The sequence below is a fragment of the Peromyscus eremicus genome, chromosome 4, assembly GCF_949786415.1.
Source record: "Peromyscus eremicus chromosome 4, PerEre_H2_v1, whole genome shotgun sequence".
Classification (NCBI taxonomy): Eukaryota; Metazoa; Chordata; class Mammalia; order Rodentia; family Cricetidae; genus Peromyscus; species Peromyscus eremicus.
In genome coordinates this window covers 121,008,225-121,027,464 of record NC_081419.1, presented here as the reverse complement: position 1 = coordinate 121,027,464, position 19,240 = coordinate 121,008,225, and the positions used below count along the sequence as shown (strand labels likewise).

The following is a 19,240-nucleotide window of genomic DNA, read 5'->3' as shown; positions in this document are numbered from 1 at the left end:
GAGTCAATAAACAACCAGGTCACTCATTTAAAGATCTACTAATTAAAACAGTTTGTGGCAGTATACACTTACAGTCCTACCATTCATCAGAGAGACTAGGGTAGGCCTGAGAGTTCCAGGAAAGCCTGGACTACATAGTGAGACTCTCTCAAAAATCCAAAAATAAAAATAAAATGTAAAAACTTAAAACTTGGGATCGCAGAGATGTCTCAGCAGTTAAGCACTTGTTCTCAAACAGGACTTGGGTTTGATTTCCAGCACTTACACAGTACCTCACAACCATCCATTACTCTAGTTTCAGGAGTGACTCCTCCTCTTCTGCCCTCCATGGGTACCAGGTACACATGTGCTGCACATACATACATGTAGGCAAAACACTCATACACATAAAATAAAATAAATATAAAAAAATGAAAACAGAAATGAAATACCCTTAAGATACATTAATAGACTGCTAGCCATAATTAGGACTGAGGAGACTGAGATTTTGCAGTTGGAACTGTAAGTCCATCTAGACCACTGGTTCTCAGCTTCTTCAACAGATGCATGGACACACATGATTTTAGAAGCATTCTGTGGAGCTAGAAGTTGGGTCTGGAATCTCTCTGAAATCCCTATGTGCTGAAGTCTTGGTCCCCAGTAGGCACTATGAGGAAAAGGTGGAATTTGTAATAGGTGAGGTCTCTGGAAGGCTGTCAGGTCATGGAGAGTATTGCCTCAATGTAGGATTTGGGTCCTTCCCCTTCTTTCACTTTGCTTCCTAACCAGGAGTTGAATGGTTTCACTCCACTTCTCATTCTCAGCATGGATGTGTTGTCTCACCACAGGCCCCAAAGCTATGGAGCCAACCAGTCACAGACAGCAAACTCCAAACTGTAAGCAAAAGCAAACCAATTCTAAGTTGATGATCTCAGGTGTCTTACAGTAACACACACACACACACACACACACACACACACACACACACACACACACCAAAAAACAACTCTCTCTCTCACATATACAGACTCTCAGGTTAAAATTACGTTCTAGGAAAACCTTTTCATAGATGGGAAAACTGAGTTACATTATGATTTCTTTATGATCCAAGAGATCTTTCAGCTGATATGGAGATTATGTATTTAGAGGAATTTAGTATTGAGTCAAGATGAATATAAACCAGGGCTGGAGAGATGACTTAACAGTTAAGAGTGATAAATTTTAGGCCTCCTGAAGGCTTCTCCACCTTTGTAACAAACTGAATCAGACCAAATCAGGAAAAGCCCAGGTTTAATGAGTGAAGCATTCTGGGGCAATTCCCCAGAATGCTTCACTCAGAAGACCAGAAGAACCACAAGAACCACAAGTCTGTTTTCTGGGATACCGCTTATATATCCCCTGAGCCTCTCTGGGGGAGAAGCTGTGTTTGGCAGGCTTTGGAGGGGGATTTGGGGAAGAGTTGTGTTTGTTGGGCTTTGAAGGGGCAGGTTTAGGGAGGATCTGGGGAAGGGAGCCAAGGTGGATCTTCCACCAGACTCCTTTCAAACATTCCAGACTCTTTGGATATAGGGATGTCAGGGTGCCAGGGATTGAGGTGGAGCTCCCACCCAAACAAAGAGCAATGCCAAGTTCCTAGAGCCCATGTCATAAAGTTCACAACTGTCTGAATCTCCAGCTTTTGGGGCTTCAACACCCCCTTCTGGCCTCAGTGGGCACCTGCACACACATAGTATATACTCACACACACAAACATACATACACATAATTAAAAATAAAACAAATATTAACAAAATTAAAAGATGACCATTGTGGTGGTATTGTGTTCCCCAAAATATTGCGCATGCTAATAAACTTATCTGGGGTCAGAGACAGAACAGCCACAATATTAAACATAGAGGTTAGGCAGTGGTAGCACATGCCTTTAATCCCTCTGGATCTCTGTGAGTTCAAGGCCACATTGGAAACAGTCAGGCATTGTGACTCACACCTTTAATCCCAGGGAGTGTTGGCAGAAAGCAGAAAGATATATAAGGCGTGAGGACCAGAAACTAGAAGCATTTGGCTGGTTAAGCTTTTAGGCTTCGAGCAGCACAGTTCAGCTGAGATCCATTTGGATGAGGACTCAGAGGCTTCCAGTCTGAGGAAACAGAATCAGCTGAGGAATTGGCAAGGTGAGGTTAGCTGTGGCTTGTACTGCTTCTCTGATCTTCCAGCATTCATCCCAATACCTGGCTTCAGGTTTGTTTTTATTAATAAGACCCTTTAAGATTTGTGCTACAGACCATAAACCAGACTTGCATGCCTACAACCCCAGTAGGTGTGATGATGAGGCAGGAAGACCAGAAGTCCAAGGCAGGCCTAGGCTATGAAGCAAATTTGATACCAGCCAAGGCTACATGGGACCCTAACTTACAAACAAAATAACAATAATGAATTAAATTAAACAGACTAGAACAGTACACTCTTTAAGAAACCCAACAGCACTCCTTCACACAGGGTAGTCTCTTCTCCTTACTATAATCTTCAAGGTTGTTAAGGGCTGGACCCTACCCACCTTCACAATTTTGCTGTCATATCACTTTTCTCTTGCATCACCATCCAGCCAGGCAACCTTCTGGGCTGTTACCTGTACTTACCAGGTTTGCAGCCCATGCAGTTGCTATTCCCTAGCCCTAACTCTTTCCCTGAATGTTCACACTGTTCTTGTGTTTCCTTAGTTTATGATTTCAGACAAATATAGGTCTTCCTTGCACATGGAATTTACTATGCCATTACAATCAATCTTCTTGTGTTTATAAATGCAGTCATTTGTTATCCACCATATGGTTAATAAAACTATCTGAGAGTGGGAACTTTGTTTTGCTCCTCAGCATATTCTTAGTACCTACCATCAAGCCCAAAATACAAAGTACAGAAGTAGGTATCAAGTAAATTGACTAATATACAATAAAATATATATCCACAAAGGAACCCAGGAAAGAAAATGTGTTACAGTGTTGGGTTGGGGATGTTAGCTCAGTGGTAGAACATTTGCCTACCATGTACAAGGCCATGGGTTCATGCACGACAATAGCAACAACAAAAACTTTGAAATATAGCAGAGTGCACTTCACAACTAAATTGTGAGAGAGTTAGTTCTTACTTATTCTTATGGACAAAGGGCAGTTTTTCTACTAGTTTTCTGGATGTCTTTCACTTGGCAATTGTAATGTTTAATCCAAGTAAATAATGAAAGTTCATCAAATTAAACTATATCTAGACCTGGGAATTTTGTTTTTACTAATTTAGTAACAGATCTGCTAGTGTGGGTGGGAATGCTGTCTGAAAGTAACCTTTGGAAGAACTTGTAATTACTGGACCTATGGCTGAGCTGATTCCTTTGCAGGTGACACCATAAAGCCATTTTTTTTGTTTTGTTTTTGTTTTTGTTTTTGGTGTGTGGCTTTCCTCTGCATTACCAGTCTTAGGAGTGTCTTACCAAACATTGCCTGAAGATGGTACGTTGACTGTGAAGAGATTATAAGCTGTCCTTCACCATGATTAATGAAGTTCTGATTTCAAAGGTTAACAAAGATTCACTTTGGATTTATGTGCTGTTTTCCCAAGTCATTCTGAACTGACAACTAAGTACGCAGCTTCTTTGTTGGCACCTTTTATGGGTAGGTGCAGCTGGATGAAACTCAGCCACAAAGGAAATCCCAGTGTTATCATTAATGGTGACTCTGTGTAACAGATGTTGTCTACACATTAGGCAGGCTGCTTAATTTTTCTCTTGCAAAGACGAAGCCTCTTGAAACTATAATGTACTACACACACTGTCTGAAGATTTCCATTCTTTTGTAACACAATCCTTCAGGAAGAGCAGCATTTATAATTCCAAGAACAAAAGAGAAACTCAAATGAAGAACTGCTATGTTCTTAACGTCTGTGTTCATCATGATTACAATGAAGACAATGAGGGAAAGACATCATGGGAAAAACACATGTAATAAAAACAAAAGTCCAAATGAATAGGTGCTGAGCAAGTGATGAGATGGGTTCTGCCTCCTGGGGTTCCAAATGTATCTCCATTAACTTACTGCTCAGGATAACTAGAACAGGTGACAAAGAGTTAGACATTTTGTGTATAATCTTAGGCAAAAGACGTCATCCCTCCCACCATCTGGTTATGTCTGTCTTATTTTTAGGCAAAGAACTAGTCATTTGTTAAGTACAGTGAGCTCCCGTTTTCCACAAAACCCTCTCCCACAGTAATGATACCATATACCATATTTTTCTCTTTGCTTTTTAAATAAAAATACATGTAAGTTCCACTTTTATTTTGAAATAGCTAAGGATATTATTATATGTATCATAAAATTAATCACTTCCATGTTTCCCTCACTAAATAAAAAGCAACCTTCATAAAACCGTAAGAAGGTTGTAGGCAGGTATGTTGGTACATACCTGTAATCACACCACTTGAAATACTGAAGCAGGAGGATCAAGAACTCTAAGTCAGACTGATCTATATAGTGGGATCCTTCAAAGAATAAAGTTGTATGTGAAGAAATTACACAGTTTGAAAACATTTGAAAATTTTATCAAAAGCTTAAAAATATTTAAGCATCATGACCCCAAACTTCACCTTTGAAAATAAATAGTTTAAAATAATAAAAAACTAGGTCACAAAAATAAATTTTAACAGCATAAGAGGAATCAATGACACATTCTTATGTTATGTCACTTGAAATAAATTATTACCTAATAAAAGACTCTTTAGCCATTAAGACTATGGATATAAGACCACATAATAACATGACATTTATATTTCATTTTAAATGGGAATAGTGAAAAATTTTATATAAGTACAATGATACATAACTTTGAAAATAAGAATATAAAAAGATTACAAGACAACATACAATAAAGTTAAATATTTCTCTGAAAAGGTGGCTATTGAATGAAGCATGATGTACCAGAAGAGTAATTGTCTTCTGCAGTAAGCATCACAGTATTATTTTGGAAGTAGTTCCCCCACCTACCAAATTATTTGATTATAACCTCATATTTCAGGAAATCTTGTTCCAGCCTCATTTTCAGATTATTAACTAGACTACTTGTGTAAATAAAGGGTAAATGTCAGTACCAGTCTCACTTCAACACTGAAAACAGCATTCTTGGTTCTTGATTTAGGAGGCCAAAGTATAGACGTCTTCCATCCTATTCATAAGGAACCTCCAGATCTTCAGAACAGGTGGTAAAGGACAGAGAGGCTGTCCTACAATATTTTATATAAATTAAATACCCACCACAATAGTTTTAATGTATTGAAACAACTACAGTGGGTAAGAAAAAAGGGGTAACCTATGTTTCTCAGAAAGTACAGGGTTTATATACCAAAGAAACTGAATTCCTATCTACATCATGTATAACCATGACCTAAAGATGCTTCAGACTTTCAAAGAGAGGAGGAAAAGCAAGGCAAGGTGTCTCTCTGAGCCTGTAGCTCAACAATTCAAATAGTCTAGGTAGCTGCTTGCTTTAAGTGTCCCATCTTCATGTCCCAAACATTGGGATTACAGGTGGGTCAGCACCTTTAGTTTTTATGTAGGTTGCTGGGGATCCAAACTTCAGTCCTTAAGTTTGCTCAGCAAGCCACTTGATCCTCTGAGACAGATCCTTCTCTTTCTTTCAATTTTCCAGGTAGTCTATATCCACAATAGATCCTATCCTTGCCCAGATTGCTAGGAATTCTTGAAGCAGAGATATTCAGAAATTTTGTAGGAGTGGACATTGGTAGGAACTGAGGGTACATGTCTACATTGAGGCCTGGAAAAAGAAGGTGGCAACCAATACTAGGAGATATGAGTGAACAAGATTTTAGAGGTCAGCAAATAGATCCATTTGAGTAAAACTAGTATTAATGCTGCCAACCAGCTGCCCACTTTAAAAACAGTTTAATACAAAAAAAATTGTCAGGAATTCTAAAGAACAGACAACGAATGTTCATATTGCTCACCACTCAGTTTACATATTTACCCAAATGTTGCTACATTTGTTTCATCTATTGTTTTCCATTTTTTTCCTTGCTAAATAAATGTTTTAAAGCAAATTCTGAGCATGTGGTTTCTCCCTGTGGATATTTTCTTACATAACTGTAATGTCCTGGTCACACTGTTGAAGAAATCATTGTTTTGGATAGCTGACATCAAGTAACGGCAGAGTGGAGCTGAAGACATGTCATAGAAGGAAGCATGTTTCTGGAGCCATGCTGTGTAGGGGTCTACACGAGACATAAACCTTTTAAGGTCTGCCCTCTAAGGCAACTCTCTTGGCCCAAGCCCAGACAAGTCTGATTATTCAATACTCATTCTATAGCCATGCTGCCCCTATTGCTCCCATTTTTTTCTTTTTAAAAATTGTCTTGTTCAAATCTGGAGTTTAAAAGCCATCATTTTTAAAGTACTGAGAATAAGTAGCTATTGGATGCTAAATGAGTTATCTATATCACTCCATCCCAAGCTCAAGGAACATAATGGGAAAAAAGGGCAGAAAGACTGTGAGAGAGAGAGAGAGAGAGAGAGAGGATAGAGGACAGTTATATGAAACACTGAATATGGCATGACCATCACAATCTCAAACACACAGCAGCTATGACTACACATATGTGCATGTGCACATATACATACATACATACACACACACATACACACACACACAAACACGACATAGGGTTAGGAGGGAACTTGTTGCAAAAAAGGGAATCAGTAAGAGCAGAAGAGGAAACAGAGGGTAATGAGGAATGAGCACAATTGCAACGCATTCTATACATGTTTATAATTGTGAAAAATAAAATTTAAAAAGCCACCACTTGCTTTGGGATGCCATATATCTGACTTTGCTTCAGGGCACATTTTACTCCTTTTTTCTTATGCCTATTGATTTGTTGTGGATATTAGGTCACACTCTGTATTTGCTTCTGACATTTGTAAAGCTTGTTTCTCCATTTTCTGGATTTTCTATAACTGATGTATGTGATGATGTGGTAATACTGTGTTCCCCAAAATATTGTGCACCCTAATAAACTTATCTAGGGTCAGAGAACAGAACAGCCACTAGATATTTAGGCCAGAAAATGGTGACACACATGCCTTTAATCCTATCACTTGGGAGGCAGAGATCCATCCGGAACTCTGTGAGTTTAAAGCCACACTGGAGACAGCCAGGCATGGTGACTCATGCCTTTAATCCCAGGAAGTGAGCCTTTAATCCCAGAAAGTGAGCCTTTAATCCCAGGAAGTGATGGCAGAAAGCAGAAAGGTATATAAAGCATGAGGACCAGGAACTAGAGCTGGTTAAGCTTTCAGGCTTTTGAGAAGCAGTTCAGTTGAGATCCATTTGGATGAGGGACTCAAAGGCTTCCAGTTTGAGGAAACAGGATTAGCTGAGGAACTGGCGAGGTGAGGTGGCTGTGGCTTGTTCTGCCTCTCTAATCTTTCAGCATTCACCCCAAAACCTGGCCCGGGTTTGTTTTTATTATAAGACTCTTTAAGATTCATGCTACATGATGATATAAAGAATTCAATTTTCCACCTATAAAAGTATTTACTTCATCTATTTTTTAAATTACTGATAAATTTACCAATAAGATTATCTTATTGTTGTCCGTATCTGTAGTTGTTTAACCCTTTGTGGTTTATAACAGGGCTTTGTTTTCCTGACCACAACTCTAGTTTATCATTTCAAAGAACTGGCTTTGAATTTTACTGAAATTCATTTATGTTTTATTTATTATATTTTAAATATATCATATTTATTATATTTTTATTCATTTATTTTTTTAATTTTTCTCATTACTCCCTTCCTCTTGCTCTGATCCTGGCACTCTACAGAATCAGCAGGAGATCTGCTTGACTGCCATCAGCTCTGAACCCAAGTAGTACTGCCCAGAACTGACCTAAAAGCCTCCTTCCTAAGGACTAGTTTTTATGGTACCAGAGGCACCATGCAAGCTTCCAAAAGAGAGAAGCAACCAACAGCCCTATTCAGCGACTCATGATAACCCTAAGAATGAAGTAGCGGCACACATACCTTGGTGGTAAACAATAGCTTTCTAGTTGGACTTAAGACAATAAGAGGGAAATAATGCCTGGTCCTAGAAACCTAGCCAATTACCTGGGACTAGTGAATTCATGGATTTTGAAGGAGAACCTACAATCATCACTTTACTAAGCCAGCACAATTCCTAACAACATTCTAGATATTTATCCTTATGCCCACATATAAGTGTAGTCCTTAACCCTCATCAAGGAAACTTCTTATCTTAGTTTGGGTTTTTATTGCTGTGAAGTATTGAGGGATTTATTAAAGCAACTCCATGTAGTTAAAAGGGAGGTTTATTTGGGGAGGGGTAACTTACAAGTAAAGGGATAGGTTACAGGGTCCAGGAAAGGTGAAATGCAGTCCAGCAGTGTTCTCAGGAGAACTCTGCTCAGTCTGCCATCCAACATCCAGGATTACCAGGAACCAAGATAGTGGCACATCTGGATCCTGGGTCTTAAGGCTCCTGTCTCAGCCCCGCCTCTGGGGCAGGCCATAGGTAGGCATGACAATTACCAAAAGCCTCAATGGGGGTAGTACTTCCAGGTCAAAGCTGGAACAGCTACCCACTACAGTGAAGAGACATCATTACTATGGCAACTCTTATAAATTAAGAAGCTTGCTTACATTTTCAGAGGGTCAGTCCCTTATCATCATGGCAAGGAGTATGGCAGCATGCAGGCAGACATGGTGCTGAAGCTGAGAGTCCTACATCTTGACTCAGAGGCAACAGGAAGTTGACTAACAGTCAAACTGAGGGAAGCTTGAGCAAAAGAGACCTCAAAGCCCACCCCCACAGTGACATACTTCCTCCAACAGACCATACCTCCTAGTAGTGCCACTTGTGATGGCCCACAGAGGCTATCTAGTGAGACCTTACTCAGGGTCAGAGAATCTGAGCTTGCTTTACCCAGTAGGGCTGCATAAGGAGATGATTTGTCCACAGGTGTGTTTACCAGGTATTTGGAAGGGTCTACATCTGGCTGTATGGTGTGCTTTGATCTTGCAAGGGGGAGGGAGGTCTTTTGCTTCTCCCTTTGGCATATTATAAAAAGCCCTTTTGAATAAAGTTCTGGGTGACTGGGTATTGATCCAGGGCCCTCCCAAAGTTATCCTGTGTCTCTGTCTTATCATCTCTTTCTATCTTTCTACCTAATATTTCGTAATTCCTCTCTCCTTCACCTAAGAACTGTTCAATAGGTGAGGACAGGCTGGAGCTAGACTCCCACAGACTCCCACAGCCACTTCTTTTGGGGGTGTTTTTTTTTTTTAAACAACCACACTTCTCTTTGCAATAGATGGAGGGCACCATTATAGAAAACCACAACAAATCAAAATGCAAAGTTGTTGGGCCCAGTTCCAATGGATACATCTACAAAACAACTCTTGCACTTAAGGCTCAGAAAACATTGTAGAAAAGGGGATGGAAAGATTGTAAAAGCCAGAATATCAGGGAGTTTGCGGTGAGATTGTCTCCTAATAATATCAGAAGCAACATCCATCAAGTCTACCAACATGACTGCCTAAACATGAGCTGAACAAGGACAACCACAGACATGCTAATGTGAACAATGGAAAGCCCATGAGGCCTTAGGCTTACACAAAGAACTACAAACCACTAAGGAATGCTGAGAGCAGGAGACAGTCTTCTCTGGGGAAGAGCATACCAATTGGTTATCCAACACCTAACAGTCAGCCCCGAAAGCATACATACAGGTAACATTATACAGACTGAGCAGTTTGTATTTATGTATCTGCAGTTTTATAAGAGCAATCTTGGGGCTGGGACCCAAGTCTGAAAAAGGAAATTCACTAAACCCAAGTTTGCTTCCCAGCAACCACATGGTGGCTCACGACCATCTGTAATTCCAGTTCTAGGGAATCTGATGCCTTCTTCTGACTTCTGTGGGTATCAGGCTGACTCACGGTGCACATACATACATGACAAAACACTCACACACATAAAATAAATCTTAAAATATTTGTGCATAAAACAATTTCTGAACATTGAGTGGTCAAAAAGTAAAGACTACCTCAGACACCGACGTGAACCACCTGGATTTCCACTTGTAGCAAGGTACCCATGCTCAAACATTTTTGGGATTTTAGATTTTTGAGTTTTCATATTAACAATAACCTATATTTATTTTGCTTAGGAATCTGCCAAGCATGCAGAGCCGGAGAGGGAGAGGCCATCTCTGCTCCATGCAACATCACCAGGGAAGGTACAATTGCTCTTAAGTGGGCTAATCTCACATCAAATCAGTTATCAACTACAAGCTGAACTGGAGTTGGAGTCAGCTCTACAGGTTGCTTAGGCTTCTTTACAACATGGAGGTTCCATTACAGAAGCAAGCTCAAGATTTCAAAGGTCACATGTGTGGCATTTTTACATTCTCTCAGGCCTCATATAGCAGCTCTTACAATATCTTTACTAGTTGAGTCATAAAAGTTCCTCCATGTTCAACAGAAAGTATATACCCCATTGGGAAAGAAGAATGTCATGGTCACATTCTAGCAAAGACACAAAGGAGATGCTGTAGCTATCTATGCATTTAAAGTGCCAACTATCATTCATTACCATGAACATTTTCAGTTTTTGAGCACTGTAACTTTATAGCAAATAAAATGGTTATTTCTGGAGTAAAGAGCATGTATTAACAAGTAGGCCATATTAGTCACTCTTATCAGAAAATTTCATTAATATATAATATTAATGAATATATAATCATTATTAAACATAATGAGCTAATATTATATAAGAGATTTTTAGGGTTGGCTAGACTTTAGACATTAAATACTCTGGATTAATATTTCCTTCTCACAGATTAGGGGAGAATCTTTTGTGGCAAATGTATTTCTTTTCCAGTGGCCATAATCACCTAAGTTCTGTTTGGTGTTTTATTATCCTTCTAGTTTAAAAAGAGGAAGGTCAAGAGTTTGGAGTCACTTATACAAGTTGTCATTCTGCCATGAATGATCAAAAGTATAGTTTGAGCCTGTTCAGCAAAATAGGAAGGAACAGTAGCCATGTTTGTCCACAAGGAATAGAGGACTATTGGGACTATTGTCTTTCCTCTTCCTAACAGTTTCTGTGTGCCCCACCCCAGGTCTACTTTCCACTCTTCTCTACCTCATTTGGCTTTGTGCCCTGGGAGGCTTGTCCCTCTGAACTGCATAATCTGGACTTCTTTGCCCTCTGGATTCCAGTTAAAGCATAAAAAGGGGACAGAAGTCCAAAACATCTTTACATACCTTAAATCATTTTTACTTATACCTTTACAACTTGCATTTAATATCTTAAATCATTTTCTGTGTTCCTTTAGTGTGAAGTTATATGTGAAACCTGTACATCCTTTACTATGAAGTCTGTGAACAAGGCAAACCTGTTTATTTTTAACAAGAAACTTAACTATTGAACTAACTAATGAGCTACCAAGGTGGTTGTAGCCTGGAGGGGGAAATCTGTAAAACTGGCGAAGCTATCTGTAGCCTAGTCATCAAGCACCATCAGATCTGAGAAGGATAAACTTCACTTAAGTAGGCAGAAGTGTAAACCATGAAGCTTCTGAATCTATTAAAATGAAAGGAACTTACTGGCCACCCAGGTATCCTCCATGGTCTTTGGGGATAGAGGTAACAGGGCAGCATCAGTCTTTGGCTGCCAGGCCCAGAAGGTCTGACAGACTTTCCCGTGGAGTAGGAACTTGGGGCGGCAGCAGGGGGCGGGGGGGGGGGGGTGGCCTACTTGTCTAGGCAAAGCAGGGCAATCAACTCCCCAGTGTTGTAGATGTAACCAACCGTCTTATAAAATAAGAAACACAGAGCCGATTCAGAGAAGAAAGCCAAGAGGTCAGAGCTAAGAGCCTTACCCTTCCTGCTTCAGCCAAGAGAGCTCTCCGAAAAAGGGGCCTACTTCCTGTGTGTATGTCTTTATATAGTCTAGCTGTTCTGCCTTCTCATTGGTTGTAAGCCCAAACACGTGACTGCCTTGTCACTGCCTGTATGTACAGCCCTCCAGGCCCTCTATGGTATTGAGATTAAAGGCGTGCGTCACCACCGCCACGCACTTGCTATGGCTCTAATAGCTCTGACCCCCAGGCAACTTTATTTATTAACATACAATTAAAATCACATTTCAGTACAAGTAAAATACCACCACATTTCCCTTTTTCTATTTTAATAAAAAGGAAAAAAAAGAAAAAGGTTATAACTAACAAAAGGAAAACTATATACAAAAGTACAATAACTATATACAATATATACAAGTAATAAATGCCTAAACAATGTCTAGTTCATTTGTATTTGACAAATTCAGAGAAAATAATTTCTTTATCTATGCTATTTTGTTAAGTCCAAAATGTATCTAATTCACTTTCTATCCTAATTAATCTTCAACTATAACTAACTAACCTTCAACTATAACTAACTAATCTTCAACTCCTTCAGAGACCCAAGAAGGAAATAATATTAGCTAACAAAAATAAAAACAGGAAGTGCATGCAAGCAACTTCAAAAAAATTTGTGAGTTGACAGAAACAGCCAGCTGCCTGGACAGTCACCTGAGGTTTCTCCGCAGTGTTGGGCCATCATCTTCAGCCTATAGGCTTAGCGTATCTGACAGACTCATTTGTGAAGTAGGATGTACACAAGGTCAACAGTTCAACCTCACATTGGGTGAGAGCAGTCCATGTATCAGAAACACCTAAATTCCACTAGTGTCAAATTCAGGATTTTAAATTCTGGAAATTGTTGATGGTTTTTTAATTCAGCTGTCCATTTTTCTTGGCTGTGTATATATGGCTTCATCTCAGCATCCCATTCTTCTCCATATCCCTCTATCAAATGCCAGTATACTATTGAGAGGTGTGAGCTTAGTTACTCTTCAAGAATAAATGTTTCAGCTGCTGTTCCATAGCACATCAGAAGCCATCGGCCCACTGCCTGTTCAGCTGCCTTCGAAGAAAAGGGCACTGTACCTTTTCCGAATTGTGAAGGCCATTTCAGGGATGGTGCCATATTGTCCTGGAGGAGAATAAAGCTGGGAAGTGGAAGGCTGAGTCAGAGAGACACTGCCAGCCGCCACGATGACAAACAGCATGTGAAGATGCCGGTAAGCCACGAGCCATGTGGCAAGGTATAGATGAATGGAAATGGATTAATTTAAGCTGTAAGAACATTTAGCCAGAAGCCTGCCACGGCCATACAGTTTGTAAGCAATATAAGTCTCTGTGTTTACTTGGTTGGGTCTGAGGGCTGTGGGACTGGCAGGTGAGAGAGATTTGTCCTGACTGGGCCAGGCAGGAAAACTTTAGCTACAAATGGCACCCAACGATTTGGCAAGAGTTTTCACCTAAAACCTGAGAAAAGATTCTAAAACGGAGCTAAAAACAGCTTCCTAATTGTCTCTCTCAAATGAGCGGCAGCTGCTGGTTTGAGCTACTGGTGGGTTCCTAGCATGCACCGCTCGACCTGCCATATGGAGGGAATGAGGCCTCTGCAAGTGGCACATTAAGCTGCGTGGTGGATTTAGACTTTGCTAGCACAAAACAGAAAAAAAAAAAAAAAAAGAGGTTTCTGGGCTACACGCTGCTTGGATAAAAGCATAGACTCACGATAGCTCCCAGAGCTGGTGGTAAACTACTACCACCATGTTGGGAAGCTGAGGTGGGTGGAGCCAGCAGCCACAGCTACTGCAGTTTAAAGCAATAGATTCACAATAAGACAGATTCAGATGTAATAGTTTACAATGTGTGTAAAATATACGTAGGCTTGAAAGAGACAAAAAAGGTGATATATACAATTATATAAACAAATACATAGTTTTAAAAAATAAAGTCTTTAAAGAGACAGTAAAATTAATGTAAAAAATAAGCCACGTGAAGATGAATATTACACAGAGAATCTGGATTGTGTTGTCTTTGGGATTTTTAACTGCAGAAAAACATTTGATTGTAAAAGCTGTTGAGTTATGCCAAAATGTATATTTTAAAGGTACCTTGACTTCAAAATTTGGATATAAGGATATGTTGCTTTGGAAAAGAGTCTCTTTTGTTCCCACAGAAAGCCAGAGGCTATGGATTTGTTCCAGATTAAGATACATCAGGTTTGACCAGCCAAGACCCCCTGAAAGGTCTCCAATGACACCATGGCCCAGATGATCCAACATCCAGAATGGTTTGAAGGCAACTGGCTCAGACAATACAGCCTCATGGACTATTCCATAATCCAAAAATTTTCTTTGTGTCCCCATAAGATACAGCGCCCCCCTCCAGCAGGAAGTAGTAATAGAAGCTACGCCCAAATTCCCAAATTATATGTAATTTTACTTTGTTAAGGTTAAAACCTTCCTTTTTGAAAAAAAAAAGGGGGGAAGTGCTGTGGGATGTTCTGTATGGCAAATGTGTTGCTGATTGGTCAGTAAATAAATCACTGATTGGCCAGTGGCCAGGCAGGAAGTATAGGCGGGACAAGGAGGAGAATAAAGCTGGGAAGTGGAAGGCTGAGTCAGAGAGACACTGCCAGCCGCCACGATGACAAACAGCATGTGAAGATGCCGGTAAGCCATGAGCCATGTAGCAAGGTATAGATTTATAGAAATGGATTTATTTAAGCTGTAAGAAAAGTTAGCAAGAAGCCTGGTACGGCCATACAGTTTGTAATCAATATAAGTCTCTGTGTTTACTTGGTTGGGTCTGAGGGCTGTGGGACTGGCAGGTGAGAGAGATTTGTCCTGACTGTGGACCAGGCAGGAAAACTCTAGCTACACAGTGTCTTGCCTGTCCACAGTCTAGACAGGGTCTTGGTAGCAGTTGAGGTGAAAGGCTCACAGTTTTTTCTGCCTTGTGACTGGCTTTGCCATATTTAAAGTACGCTCCAGGTGGAGGTTCTTCGGTGCCCATCCATCTTCTTTGGAGGAGATAGGGGTGCTGCCAGTAACTGGCATGCCTTTCTATCATAAAACACTTTTTTTTATTAAACATTTTAAATGCCATATTCTCAGATCTCTGAAGCATTTGAGGTCCATTATCTGTTAAGTATATCTAGACTAGACAAATGTTGTTTGTTTCTAGTTACTTGTTTTAGGCTTAACTTTGAAAACATGTGTAAGAAGCTAAATCTGCACATATCAAAGAATTTGATCCTTAATGAGGTGTTTGACTATTAACTTGTATGACTGATAAGATTGGAGTTCTATAGCTTTATCCCTGTTAAGTTTAGCCTTAAAAAAATAACAATTTCTGAACTGAAGTTCTTTTAATATCAAGATAAGACCTTTTCAGTATGACTTAGTTTACCAAACTAGCTACAGCTTAATAATGTTAGTAAAACCAAGGAGGTTAGGCATACATTCCTAAATCAGTCTCTGTTATCCTAAAAAAGCAGGTAAGGAGAGATCCTTTGTCACACTGCTTAGGTTACCATCTTGCTGTATCATAAGATAGGAATACCTCAGTCCCTAGTATTTAGCTGTGGCCTTAAATTTTTTTTCTTTATTAAGAAATTTTCTACTCACTCCACATACCATCCAAAGATCCCACCTCCTCCCACCCCCAGCCCTCTTTCCCAATCCACCCCACATGCCCACATGCCCCAAATCAAGGTCTCCCATGGGGAGTCAGCAGAGCCCAGCACACTGAGCCTAGGCAGGTCCAATCCCCTTCCCACTGCACCAAGGCTGTGCAAGGTGTCATATCATAGGCACCGGATTCCCAGAAGCCTGCGCATAGGCCAGGGACAGATCCTGATCCCCCTGCTTGGGTGCCCCCCCAAACAGTTCGAGCCAAACAACCGTCTTCCGTATCCAGAGAGCCTAGTCCAGTCCCATGTGGGCTCCACAGCCACCAGTCCATAGTTCATGGGCTTCTACTAGTGTGGCTGGTCATCTCTGCACGTCCTCCCATCATGATCTCAACGTTCCTCTCCTATGGAATCTCTCCTCTCTCTCTCAATTGGATTCCCAGAGCTGAGCCTGGTACCTGGCCATGGATCTCTGCATCTATCCATCAGTCACTGGACAAAGGCTCTATGATGACAGCTAGGTTGTTTGCTAGGCCGGTCACCAGAGTAGACTGGTCCAGGCACCCTCTGGACCACTGCCAGCAGACCAATGATATCATGAAATTTTCAGGCAAATGGATAGAACTAGAAAATATCATCTTGAGTGAGGTAACCCAGACTCAGAAGGACAAACATAGTATGTACTCACTCATAAGTGGATAGTAAATGGAAGGGATGGACAGATTTCAACCTACAACTCCAGAGAGGCTAGCTAACAGGGAAAGACCCTAGGAGGGACACATGGATGACCCTGTGAAGGAGAAGTGGATGAGATCTACATGAGCGGACTGGATGTGGGTGGTGTGGGTGGCAGAGGGCGAGGAGTGGGGGATGAGAACATAGGGAAATGGAAGGGTCAAGCTGGAACAGGGACAGAGTGGGAGGGCAGGAAGGAAGATACCATGATAAATGAGGACATCATGGGAATAGGAAGAGGCAGGGTGCTGGGGAGGCTCTCAGGAATCCACAAGTTCTTAAGGTCTTAAGAAGGAAGACAGAGCACAACCATAATTTGTAGAAGGCAAAACCAAGTTTCAATAGTGTAAACAACTCAGTGTCCCTAAAATCAATACCAAATGGATTACTCTTATGTTACAAAACCTGGCTGCCAGCAAGATATGTCCTTGTACATGAATGCATGGAGGTTCAGTTTTAATACCTTGTTAACAAGCATTGTTTTAAATCCTCTTTCATAAACCTTGTTTTCAGAACAAGAAAGGAGTTATCATACAAAAATCCATCCTAATCCAAAATATCTTGGAGACCTGTTGTTGCCTCCCTGGTAGGACCATTCCATATGGTCACCTTTAATCAAAATGGCAGTGAAGTCACATGATCTCCCTCTTCTCCAACCCTAGTCAAGATGGTGACTCCCCACATGGCTGCACTTAATTAAGATGGTGGCAAGCTATGTGTTGTTTCCCAGAACAGGCCAATTTGGAGTTACAAGTTTTAAGTTAACTTTTTGTTACAGATTTTCAACCATACCCAATTCCCTTAGCTGTTTTTTAATAAAGTAGAACAGCATAAAACAACTTTAATATTATTTATACTTAAATGACATATGAATCTCTGTTATTACATCAGATTCAGTGGCCAGAAAGCTCAGAGGCAAATTCTGAGCTCAGGCAGCTAGCTGGAATAGTAACAACTGAGCTCTCACCAAGACACACGGAAAATAGTAAACTCATGCATCCAAGACCAGTCAGAAATAGACATGCAGTGGCCACATACGTTTATACATTTAACTGAGCCTGATGCAATTCTGTGTGGCTCCATGTATGCAAGAAGACTTAGAGTAGAGGCACAGATCCAACCATACATACAAAATAGACAGAACTTTTCTAACAAGACAAACAAAACTTCTGCAGAAAACAGACTTTGTTACCAATTACAGAGATTTTAACCCATGTGGAGGGAGAGAGAGAAGGTATAAAAGTAGAACATTGTCAGGGTGGTCAGGCTGGCTGCAAGGCAAGAGAAACCTAGAAGATAGAAGAAAAGGGAAGTGTCCATGTGGGCCAGCAGGCTGAAAGAGCCAGAGCCATGTGGAATACAGCAGCCTAGAGCTTAAGCTGTGGATCTTCCAGGCTGCTGAGAGAGGGCAGAGAGCAGAAGCCAGACAAGCACACATGTGCCCACATGGATGGTGACACAGGGCAGAGAGAAGCAGTTCTCACATTGTAACAAATGTAAATACAGGACATTTGCCAAGTTTAGGGAGGGAGAGCAGATAGAAACAAACAAAAAGATCTGTTGCAGGTGGAATGGGCAGGTGGGATCCCAGCATTGTAGGGTGGGAGAGCAGACAGAAACAAACAGGGAGATCAGGGATCTGTTGCTGGTGAAGTGGGCAGGTAGAATTCCAGCATGGCCAAAACAAACACCAAGTGGGCATAGTGAGTCTTTGGCACCAATGTAAAGATTTTTTTAAAAGGCGAAGTGTGTACCTTTCAGCAGGCCCTGCCACTTATGCCATTAAGAGAACACCACCATATGGGATAGAGTTAATGCAAAAGGTTTATTGGGGGAGTGGGAGAATGAAAGGCTGTGTTGGAGTGGGGACGTGAGAAAGGCAGGCAGATAGACAGAACAGGGAAAAGACAAGGGAGCCAAGAGAAAGAAGAAAAGTAGGGATACCAGTGACTCTGGAAGCTCAGTTGGGGTGGAGGGCTCTGGGTCAATTCCCTGGTGAAAAGGCATCTGAAGTTGCCACAATCTTGATCAATAAAGCCTCGGCCACCGAGGATTGGTTACAGAGGGAGAGTGCAGAGCTCAAAATCCCTGGATAAGGGAGCTCAAACCATTTGTTTTGGGCATATGATGTGTGACAGCCCAAATCTGGATGAATTTCCCAGGGGTGTCTGAGGATCAGGTTTAGACTTGGCATTGCCCATTTCCAAGTCTATGCCAGAGATTGAAGACTAGGGCAAGGCATCCCCCACAATAGCCTAGGGTTGAGCAGTAGAGGTGGGGGTAGCCTTTGGGAAGGAGTCTCCTAACACAAAACAGAGATTGTCTCTGCTCTGCGGTGTATGGGCTTGCCCTGGTGTGGCCACGTCTTGGCAGGAAATTCTGAGGGTCCTGGACCAAGAAAGAGGTACCCAGTACCTCTTTAGGTGCTGTGGGATGCTGTTCTGTATGCTGTGAATATGTGTTGCTCTGATTGGTTGATAAATAAAGCTACATTGGCCTATTGCAGGACACCATGGAGCCAGGCGGGAAAATCTAGGAGAGACAGGAGAGAAGAAGGAGAGTGGGGCAGACTCTCCTGCTAGCCGCCACCAGGAGAAGCAAGATGTAAAGTACCAATAAGCCAAAAGCCACATGGCAAGGTATAGATTTATAGAAATAGGTTAATTTAAGATATAAGAGCTAGCTAGCAAGAAGCCTGCCATGGCCATAGTTTGAAAATGATATAAGCCTCTGTATGTTTGTTTGAGTCTGAGTGGCTGCAGGACCAGGCAGGACCTAAAAAAACTTCCAACTACATTTAGGTGGTGGCTGGGAAACTGGTGACCTACCCCAAGTCAAAAGTTGACCACATCTGGCAGAGAGAAAGATAAAGGGAGAGGAGTGGCCCCCCATGTGGCTGGAGGACCTGATCCACTGGATGGGA

General features: G+C 41.2%; 1 long non-coding RNA gene across 2 annotated transcripts in view; it reads right to left on the bottom strand.

Annotated features, from left to right (window-relative positions):
- Nucleotides 1-22: 22 nt before the first annotated feature.
- The window catches only part of LOC131909759 (uncharacterized), a 70,879-nt gene continuing 51,661 nt past the window's right edge, over nt 23-19,240 (bottom strand). For both annotated transcript variants that reach the window (XR_009378925.1, XR_009378926.1), the window contains exon 5: nt 23-873. This is a non-coding gene — a long non-coding RNA (uncharacterized LOC131909759). The remainder of the gene's footprint in view (nt 874-19,240) is intronic.